Source organism: Lactuca saligna, chromosome 8, assembly GCF_052625555.1.
Source record: "Lactuca saligna cultivar CGN05327 chromosome 8, ASM5262555v1, whole genome shotgun sequence".
NCBI classification, from domain to species: Eukaryota; Viridiplantae; Streptophyta; class Magnoliopsida; order Asterales; family Asteraceae; genus Lactuca; species Lactuca saligna.
In genome coordinates, this window is record NC_136424.1 from 84,119,859 (window position 1) to 84,130,806 (window position 10,948).

The following is a 10,948-nucleotide window of genomic DNA, read 5'->3' on the forward strand; positions in this document are numbered from 1 at the left end:
GCCAAAAGCTCATAACATCCAAAACTAGCTAGATCTAACTAATGCCTCATCAAGATTCAAAATTTATACATTTAGAAGAAAGATCAAGGTGAACAGAGTCCAGATCTACAAGCTCCAATGCAAACAACACTTCTCCAAGAAGATCCTTTTTCTCCAAGGTGCACCATGCATACTCCAAAGCACATAAAACACCTTATTTTAGCTTACAAGGCTCAAACTAGGGCTAGGGTTTCATGGGAAGGCGTTGGAGAGGTGGAGGCAGAGAATGGAATATATATATATATATATATATATATATATATATATATATATATATATATATATATATTTTGGGGGGGGGGGGGGGGGGGGTTAAGGAGCTTAAATAGGGCTCAAACCATGAAAATAGGATTTAGGCACTGATCATGTATGTCCTACATACTCTTGGTATGCCCATCATACTCATGATACCCCGATACCCCCGTGTACTCCCCCTGTACGCCCAACGTACTCAGCTTAACCCAAAACCATCCAAACATCAAACAGACATACCTTCTTCGTTTCAACTCTGATTTCGATGATCTTTATATCCACAGAAAGGTATTGAGGAGATATAAAACCCTATCTAATTACTTTTGACTTAAAACACATCGAAATAAAATCCATAATTCATAAAAGAAGTCTGGAACATTACTTTCCCATTTTACCCTTTGACTCCAAAGCACAAACCAAACTGTTGGATCACATAGCTATATCAACCACATCCAAATGGGCCTAAACCTCTCTTCTCAAAACCCCAAACCATATGATACTTGATCTTTAGGTTATGGTCTGGAATTATGAAACGACTGGAACCAAGGTGTTACACATGTTTGTTGGATAAGGTGTCTAAGTCCATAACTATATATGGTATTTACTTGACCCGACCTGACATGGTCCATTTGGGTTGTATGGCATCATGCATTTGGATAGACTAAAATGAGAGAAATAACACTTATGGTTTATTAATATATTATAATTTCTAATATATTAATAATATTATTTAGTTAGTGTTGATCAAGAATTAACTTGGAGTTAATTAAGTGATAAAAAAAAAGACTAATTAAATATATGGGTTAATTATCCATAACATGTATAATGGGCTTAAGGCTTCATGATTTATCTAGATGGGCTAAGACCCATAGGATGCTCCATGGATGTTCCATGGGAGTTACAAACCCATGGGTCATGGAAATGAAGATTCATGTCACATTAGGGTTTACATGGTGTAACCCTAGATGTAACACATTATATAAAGGATATGAAGCTCACCAAAATTGGCCACTAGAATAAAGATAAAGGGTAAGCTGATTTCTAAGTGTGACATTCTCTTTCAAAGTTTATTCCATGTGCATTTGGTGTTTTGTGAAACATTTGAGGCATCACACTTGGGGTGCTAGGCTCTCAAGGTTTCCATTGAATCAAATCAACTACAAAGTATGTAATTCTAGCCATATTTTATGTTAATGTTACCCATGTATACTAGATAGGATTATGAACATTGGAAAAAATATTTTGCATGTATTTTAGATAAACATAGAACCAAGGTTTCTACGGTTGCATGTACACGTTAGGAGTATTAGAATGCACAAAACACTACAGTGGTATCAGAGACTAGGCTTGTTTGTTTGATACTTGATGCAAAATAGTGAAAAAAGTGAAATTTCATGCTATCTGCACAGGGGACTCGCCGAGTCCATGGGGGGAGTCGATGATTCCAAGTGAATATTCAACCAACTCGGTGTTTTGGTTATTGCACTCGATGAGTTGGGCATGCAGAGTGCATATTTTCGATTTTTGTTGCTAGAAATGGACTAGAAACATTACCCTAAACTGTTTTGGTGTTTTAAAACTTGTTTTAGATGGTGTAATGGTTGTTCTAATCCATTTACAATGGCTAATATCAAAATTACATGATTATATGTGTTCATATGTTCTTAAAATTTTGATATGACTATTCATGTTCTTATGAGTTCTTGATAGATCATAGGAATTATTTGTTTAATGTTTAATTCATGATCTTTATGTGTTTTAATGGATTCCATAATTTGTCCTCAAGTTATGGATAACCAAAAGTCACTTTGTATTAAATCCATTAAAAGAACACATAAGTTACAAAATGAAGAGTCTTTATTTTTAATAACTCATAAGTGATGAATTGAAAGGTTTTGTAAAGTTACAAAACTTGCTCTCAAGTTTTGGAACATGTAAAGTCATCTAGTAAACTTTAGTTCCAATTCCTAGAATTTTAAAAGTTAAAATTCAACCCTTATACTTTATAATATTATAAGTTAATAACATATATATATATATATATATATATATATATATGTGTGTGTGTGTGTGTGTGTGTGTGTATAAGATCAAGTCGTTTTACCGTTAGTAGGCCTTATTCACGAAGTCGGTCTATAAGGGGGGGGGGTATAAGGTTGTTGCCTATAAAATGACAACTTAATGGGTATCCACTCTCACCACCGCTTCCTTAACTGGTGGAGGGTCGTTAGCCGAACGGGTAGGACAATGACTTAAAATTCTCATTAAAAGTATAATGATTATTATAAAGTAACTAAATGTTTTTATAAATTTCCAATCTTAGTTACTTTAGGAAAATGTGAATAAGGTGCTAACCCATGAAATTACACTTTGCACTTTGATTAAGTCATTAGTGGAACGTGTGTGGTTAACCGGCACACAAACTTGGACTTAACAAGGTAGGAAAAGGGTGACTTAAGGTTTTTCATAGGTCGGTGGAGCGTATGTGGTTAACCGGCACATCGATTAAGTGAAAAACATTAAGGGTACCAAGTAATTTGCATGGTTACTTCACACCTTGATTTGTTATCGTCGGTATCCCAGTCACAAAACATGAAGGGAACACTCGAGATTGAAACATGCCATTGAAAATTTCAATGACTCTCAAAAGAATCTATGAATTTCTAAAACCCATTAAAGCCTAATAATTTAAATTTCGTTTTCATGGTGGAAATTGGTGAATCGTCATTCACCTACCTTTCAAATATGTTATAGCTTAGATTACGACACCCCTCTTCTAAGTTATAATATATTATGATTGGATCCTAGCCTTAATATTAAATTTGGGTGTTTTATTAAGGACTATCTTTATATCTAATCTAAACTTGTTCTCTTCTTTTCATATGTCTTCTAACAACACTGCTTCTGGCTCAAACCCTACCGACTCCTTCTCTCTCATGAACCTTTGTGGGAGATTCATTTTTGATGGTTCCAACTTTATAGATTGGATCCGAAACATCAGGATGGTCACACGCTACGAGGACAAGGAATATGTCCTCAACAAGGAGCTAAAGGATATTGATGAGTCAACTGCTACTCCTGAGGAGATCGCTAAATTCCGGACTCATAAGAAAGATGCCACGAAAGTGGCTTGCATCATGATGGCCACAATGACAGTCGATCTCCAAAAGTCCTATGAGGACTATTACCCTTTTGAGATGCACCAAGACTTGATGGACTGCTACCATCAGAGTGCTCACCAAGAGAGGTATGACATCATCTTCTCCATGATAACAACCCGAATGAAGGATGGTGGAACCATCACCGGTCTTAAAGGAACAAGTCTTAAAGGAAAGTCGGTTGTTACCACTCCTACTCCTACTCCAAACTCCGCCCCTTTCCTGAAAATCGGGAAAGGTAGAGGGAAAAAAGGAAGAGCCCTTCGAAGGGTACCAAGGGTAAGACCCTTGAAGGCTCCTCTTCAAGTGGAACCAAGAGAGGTTTCGTCACTCCTTCTTCTGACTCAATGGCTGAATGCTTCTATTGCCATGAAAAGTCGCACTGGAAGCGGAACTGCCCAAAGTACCAACAAGATATTAAGGATGGGAAAGTAAAACAACTTATGCAGGTATTTACACAATATTTTCTAATAACTCACCCTATTCTAACTCTTGGGTCCTTGATACAGGTTATGGAATTCACATATGTCCTTATTTGCAGGGACGAAGAAGAAGTGAGAATGTAGAGCATGGAAAGATAAACTTGATCATGGGGAATAGGAAAGCTTCACCTGTCACCAAGATTGGAGTTTATTCTTTGTTGCTAAGTAGTGGGTTTACATTAGATTTGAATAAATCTTGTTACTCTCCTGAAATGTCAAGAAATATTATTTCCTTTCATTCTTTGTACAAACAAGGTTTTACCTTTTCCTTTGATAATGAAATTGGTGGAATAAATGCTTTCTTTAATAATGTTCTTTATTTTAAAGCATTACCTTGTGATGGTGTGTATGAAGTTGTGTATGTTGTAGATAACCAAGGAAATGATGTGTTGTGTATTGGTTCTTCTAATGATAAATTGGATAAAGCATCATTATGGCATTGTCGTCTTTGACATGTAAGCAAGAAACGCATAGGCCAACTCCAAAAGGATGGAGTCTTGGAGTCATTTGACCTAAAGTCAGATGATAGTTGTGAATCATGCTTACTTGGAAAAATAACAAAGTCACCCTTTACTGGTTCTTGTGCAAGGGGTGAAGGTTTGTTGGATCTAGTACACACAGATGTGTGTGGACCCTTCAAAACTGCCACAAGGGATGCTAATCGTTATTATCTGACTTTTACAAATGATTATAGTAGATCTGGATATGTCTACTTAATCAAGCATAAGTCAGAGACTTTTGAAAGGTTTAAAGAGTTTAAACAAGAAGTCGAGAATCAATTGGGCAGGAACATTAAGATGCTTCGATCCGATCGTGGTGGTGACTATCTTAGTACAGAGTTCCTCGACTATTTTAAGGAATGTGGGATTGTCTCACAATTGACACCTACCAGGACACCATAGTTAAATGGTGTGGCTGAGAGGCGTAATCGAACCTTATTGGATATAGTTCATTCCATGATGAGTCGAACTTCGCTACCAATCTCATTCTGTGGGTATGCCTCAGAGACTTCCGCCAATATCCTTAATCTAGTCCCAACAAAGAAGGTTGCCATAACACCTCACGAGATGTGGACTGGAAAAATTCTAAGTCTAGCCCACGTCAAGATTTTGGGTTATGAGGCGTTCGTGAGACACAAGACTCACGATAAACTCGAACCTCGAAGTGAGAGGTGTATTTTCATCAACTACCCACAGAAATCCTTTGGTTACCTCTTCTACAGACCCAGTGAGAATGTGGTCTTTGTAGCAAGAAGGGGTGTATTTTGAGAGAGAGAGAGTTCATAAGCCAAGGAAATAGTGGGAGGCAAATTGACCTTGAAGAAATTCAAGAGTCAAGTGGTGAAGGAACCTCAAACCCTAGCAGTCAACTTGAGGAGGAAACTCTTGTTGATCCAATTGACAAGTCTGTACCTGTAAGGCGTTCCACAAGGGTTGGGAATGCACCTGAGCATTACTATGGTTTTCATATTACTGCGAAGGGTGAGACACTTATCATTGATGAGACACTGGTAAGTCTGGATGAACCTAACAACTATGCGGAAGCCATGGCAGGCCCCGAGTCTGCTAAATGGAAAAAGTCAATGGACAACGAGATACAGTCCATGCATGAAAATGAAATTTGGAACTTGGTTGACAATATACCATGTCGTAAGACAGTTTGGTGAAAATGGATCTTCAAGAAGAAGACAGACATGGATGGTAATGTACACACGTATAAGGCGCGACTGGTTGTAAAGGGCTTTTCTCACACTTCGGGAGTTGATTATGATAAGACCTTTTCACCAGTTGCAAAGATAAAGTCTATTAGGGTTCTGTTAGCCATTGCTGCATTTCAAGATTACGAAATATGGCAAATGGATGTCAAAATTGCCTTTTTTTATGGAAGTCTGGCTGAAGATGTTTACATGTGTCAGCAGAGGGTTTTGCTAGTACAGAATACCCTAATAGAGTGTGTAAGCTTGAGAAATCCATCTATGGATTGAAACAAGCACCTCGCAGATGGAATCTTTGTTTCAATGAGAAAGACAAAGAGTTTGGCTTTTCGAGGAGTGAAGATGAATCTTGTGTATATGTCAAGGCTAGTGGGAGTATAGTTAGCTTTTTGGTATTATATGTGGATGGCATACTACTCATAGGAAATGACATCCCAACCTTGCAGGAAGTGAAGTCTTGGCTTGGGAAGTATTTCGCTATGAAAGACCTAGGAGAAGTTGCTTATATTCTAGGGATAAGGATTCTGAGACACCGGAGTAAAAGACTAATTAGACTTAGTCAGAGTACCTACTTGGATAAGGTGCTGAAGAGGTCAGCATGCAGGATTCCAAGGAAGGAGAGTTACCTATCCAGAGTAACGCCAGATTGAGTAAGACTCAAAGCCCGAGTACCGAGGCTGAGATAGCAGAAATGAGTCGAGTACCTTATGCTTCCGTTGTAGGCTCGATCATGTATGCTATGACTTGTACTCGTCCTGATGTGGCCTTTTCCTTGAGCATGGTCAGCAGATATCAGGGGAACCCTGGTAAGGCTTACTGGACTGCGGTAAAGAATATCCTCAAGTACCTTCGGAGGACTAAGGACTAGGTCCTTACCCTCGGTGGGTGTGATGACTTGAGAGTTGTAGGGTATAGTGATGCTAGCTTCCATACTGATAGTGATAATTCCCGCTCTCAGTCGGACTGGGTCGTTACCTTAAGCGGAGGAGAAATTACTTGGAAAAGTTCCAACCATGAGACAGTGGTTGATTCAACTTGCGAATCAGAGTATATAGTAGCAAGCGAGGCAGCAAAGGAGGCGATATGGTTGAAGAAATTCATTGGAGACCTTGGAGTTGTACCGGCTATAAAGGAGCCTATGGAAATTTTCTGTGATAGTGAAAGTTCAGTTGCCTTAGCAAAAGAGCCAAGGGATCATGGAAGATCCAGACACATCGACAGAAAATACCATTTCATCAGACATCGAATAGAAGAAGGACTCCTCATGGCAAAGAGGGTATCTTCGGATGAGAACCCAACAGATCCCCTCACTAAGGGACTAGGTAGGGTGAAGCATCTCCAGCATGCGAGGCACATAGGGCTGAAGGATGATATTAGTTTTTAGTAGTTAGATAACTTAGAAATTTGTAAACTGTAATTGACATTTGATGATGAATAAAATTTGTGTTTATTTATGAGTAAAGTGTTGCTATCTTTTGTCAATCATTTACTATAATTTCTTTTGCATGTTTTGACTTCTAGAATATTTAAGTTGTGTATTACATAGTATTCAAATTCTCCACAGTCGGTCATATGTTGGAAGTAGATATGAATCAAGACTGTCATGAGGTTGGCTTGTAGCAAAGTGGTGCTACAACACTTCATGAGTACTCATAAGTTATGAGTATTGGACTCAACCCACACTCACTGGAATCACTTCATGGAATCTATCTCGAGTGATCGTGAGATGGTAATATCATATAAGTCTTCAAACCTAGAGATATGACTTGTTGGCTATGAGTTGGTTATACATTGATCGTACAAAACTGCATTGGTAACTTGATGTTATAAAACATGCTTTTGTGTGTGATTCAACAAGTAGTAGAACAAGCATATGAGTCGAAGTTTATCTTTTCCTTCTTGGATTAGAAGTGATATTTAGGCCCTCGATGATTTTTTTTTGACCTATGTACCGGGCCCGATCAGAACTAAATTGATGTGTTCGATTAAGTTCTTTGTCAAACAAATCGGAAATCGGGAAACAAACTACTGGATAATAAGTAAGACATTGTTCCATGTATTTGTCCGGCTGATATCTAGAACAGAGGATTATATGATCACTTATCTTAAATAGCGTATCATCATCTTCTTAGTTCTGCGAGACCTTGAAAGAGCTACAATTGCCGATCGGTTCCTGAAGTCATACTTGCAGTTATAGTTATTAGACTTATCCAAGTGGGAGACTGTTGGATAAGGTGTCTAAGTTCAGAACTATATATGTTATTTACTTGACCCGACCCGACATGGTCCATTTGGGTTGCATGGTATCATGCATTTGGATAGACTAAAATGAGAGAAATAACACTTATGGTTTATTAATATATTATAAGTTCTAATATATTAATAATATTATTTAATTAGTGTTGATCAAGAATTAACTTGGAGTTAATTAAGTGATCAAAAGAATACTAATTAAATATATGGGTTGATTATCCATAACTTGTATAGTGAGCTTAAGGCTTCATGGTTTATCTAGATATGCTAAGACCTATAGGATGCTCCATGGGAGTTACAAACTCATGGGTCATGGAAATGAAGAGTCATGTCACATTAGGGTTTATATGGTGTAACCCTAGATGTAACACGCTATATAAAGGATATGAAGCTCACCAAAATCGGCCACTAGAAGAAAGACAGAGGGCAAGCCGATTTCTAAGTGTAATATTCTCTCTCAAAGTTTATTCCAGGTGCATTTGGTGTTGTGTGAAACATTTGAGGCATCACACTTGGGGTACTAGGCTCTCAAGGTTTCCAAGGAATCAAATCAACTACAAAGTATGTAATTCTAGCCATCTTTTATGTTAATGTTCCCCAAGTATGCTAGATAGGATTATGAACCTTGGAAAAAGTATTTTGCATGTATGTTAGACAAACATAGATCCAAGGTTTCTAGGATTGCATGTACACCTTAGGAGTGTTAGAATGCTCAAAACCCTATAATGTTTCCTTATTTTCCACTACCACCACAACTCATGCAATAGTTAAGATGTGGTTGTTTGCATCCCTACCCATAGCTGATGACAATTAACCTCTACATATACCCTTCAAAAAACAACCATCTACCCCTATTACCCTCTTACATGTTGCAATCCACCCATCCTTCACACCCTTAAAACAATCGTACATTTTAGAAAAGTAAATGGTGGAATCAGGAATGACATCCACATCTATCTTTACTATTGAACCAAGATTTGTCCTCATTATTTCTTCTTCATGACTTTACACTTTACCATAATGTTCTATCAAACTACCCTCTATCTCATCCAAAGCATATCTCCTAGCATTTCTACATTGAGTCACACTAACAATCAAGCTAAACTTTGTACTTACCTTGGCTTTCATTTTCCTTATGCTCATTTTGGCGTTCTACAAAAGCTGATTCTTAAAATGCTTTTTAATCCATTTATATGTTACAATGGAACCAAGTTTTAAGACTCTTGAACAATTATGGTCATCAATTAAGAACTTAATCTGGAAAGACCTTTCACTACTCATCCAAGAAGCCCATAGTCTAAAAAGACAAGAGGGGTTCTTGTTATCTTTACAACACCTTACTAACAACCTCTGACTATCATTTTTCTCATAATAAAGGTTGTAGCCATTCTTCACTGCATAGTTAGTCACATAATTTTTCAATTCCAGAGGGTTAGAGAATCTCATACCTAGAATTAGGACTATTTTTGTCCGATTGTTGATTTCAACCTCATCATTTGTATCCTTACAAATACCTGACACTCGGTGCAAAAATTCATCACCAATAGTCTTGTCAAGAGAAGGAATGTAATCATCTGCTTCATGCTCATATGGAATTTCATCAAAAAGTTGTGAATCGTTGTCATCATCCGGGTCTTGCTCAGAATAATGCCTTCATCATCTTCTACTACTTCAATATCAAGCCACTCAAGTACGGTTCATTTTTGTGGTCTATATACACATTTATTCTTAGAGTTTTTCATCACTATAACCCGTTTCAATAAACTCAAAGTAGTCAGCATCATTCCCAATTCTCCTAATACCCTCTGCTAATGGTTCATTTCTAGTGCAGTAATATACATTATCGCAACTGCCTTCAATCAACTTTCAACGAGCAAAATAAACTCTTTGAGATCCATTGCACCAAAACATATTGAAGCAACAACAACGTTTAAGTACACTAATGGTTTTGGTGCGAACAAACCATTATAATGTACATAAACTGTCAAATACTTACATCGTTTGGAATCGGAGGCCATCTTCTTCACTATAACACTCGCATTCACCAGTTCTCTTCAATTTCGTAACCATAATCTTTGATTGAACTGTTGTTCAATTTCACTATGAACCCTAAGTTTAAGGAGAAAGGGTGTCAAAGAGAAACAAGGATGAAATATGTTCTAAGTCCACGTAATACGACACGTCATCCATAATTAAACGTTTTAAAATAAGGAAACCGACAAAACAAGTGATAAGCGGTCGCGAGGGTTTTGGTGAGCATGAATAATAAGTTCAATGGTATAATCAGGACAAAAAAAAAAAGGATTAGGGGCCGAATGAGAACAAGTCCAATACTTGTTACCCTCCTAAGTCATTTTCCCTTCTTTGATTAGTCTTACAATTGTTTGATTAGTCTTACAATTGGAAAGTAGTAAAAGAGAAAAACTAGAAACTTGATTAGTCTTACAATTGGAAAGTAGTAAAGAGAAAAGCTAGAAACTTGGAGTCTGTTACCTAGCAAGACCAAGGTTGCTTTGAACATATCTATAATAGGAATTTATTAAAACACAAAAAATTTAATTAATTCAAACCTAATATTGAGAAAAGTTTAGAGTAAAATTGCAATCCGTATGGTTTGGGTTAATTTGTATGTTTAATATATAACTTTATTTTTTTAATTTGGATAATCCCTAATAAATATATTTGTTGTGTTTTTAGTCCCTACGATATAAGGGTATCAAATTGGACATTTGTTCCGTGTTTTTGTCTAATACGATACTATACAAAAAAAAATTCTTAATCCGAACACAACACGACACGAGTTTATGTTTTTTTTTTTACAAACACGAACACAACCCATTTATAAAATGAAAAAAACAACGAACACGGTAAAAAAAATAAAGATCCATTTATCAACTTAATTCATTCTTAATCCGAGTGACACATTTTTTTTATAACCCGAACAAAACATGAGATCGTATTTTTTTTGCTAACACAAACACAACCATTTAAAAAACAACGTAACGACAAACACAACAAATAATTACATTAAATATCCATTTGTCAACTTA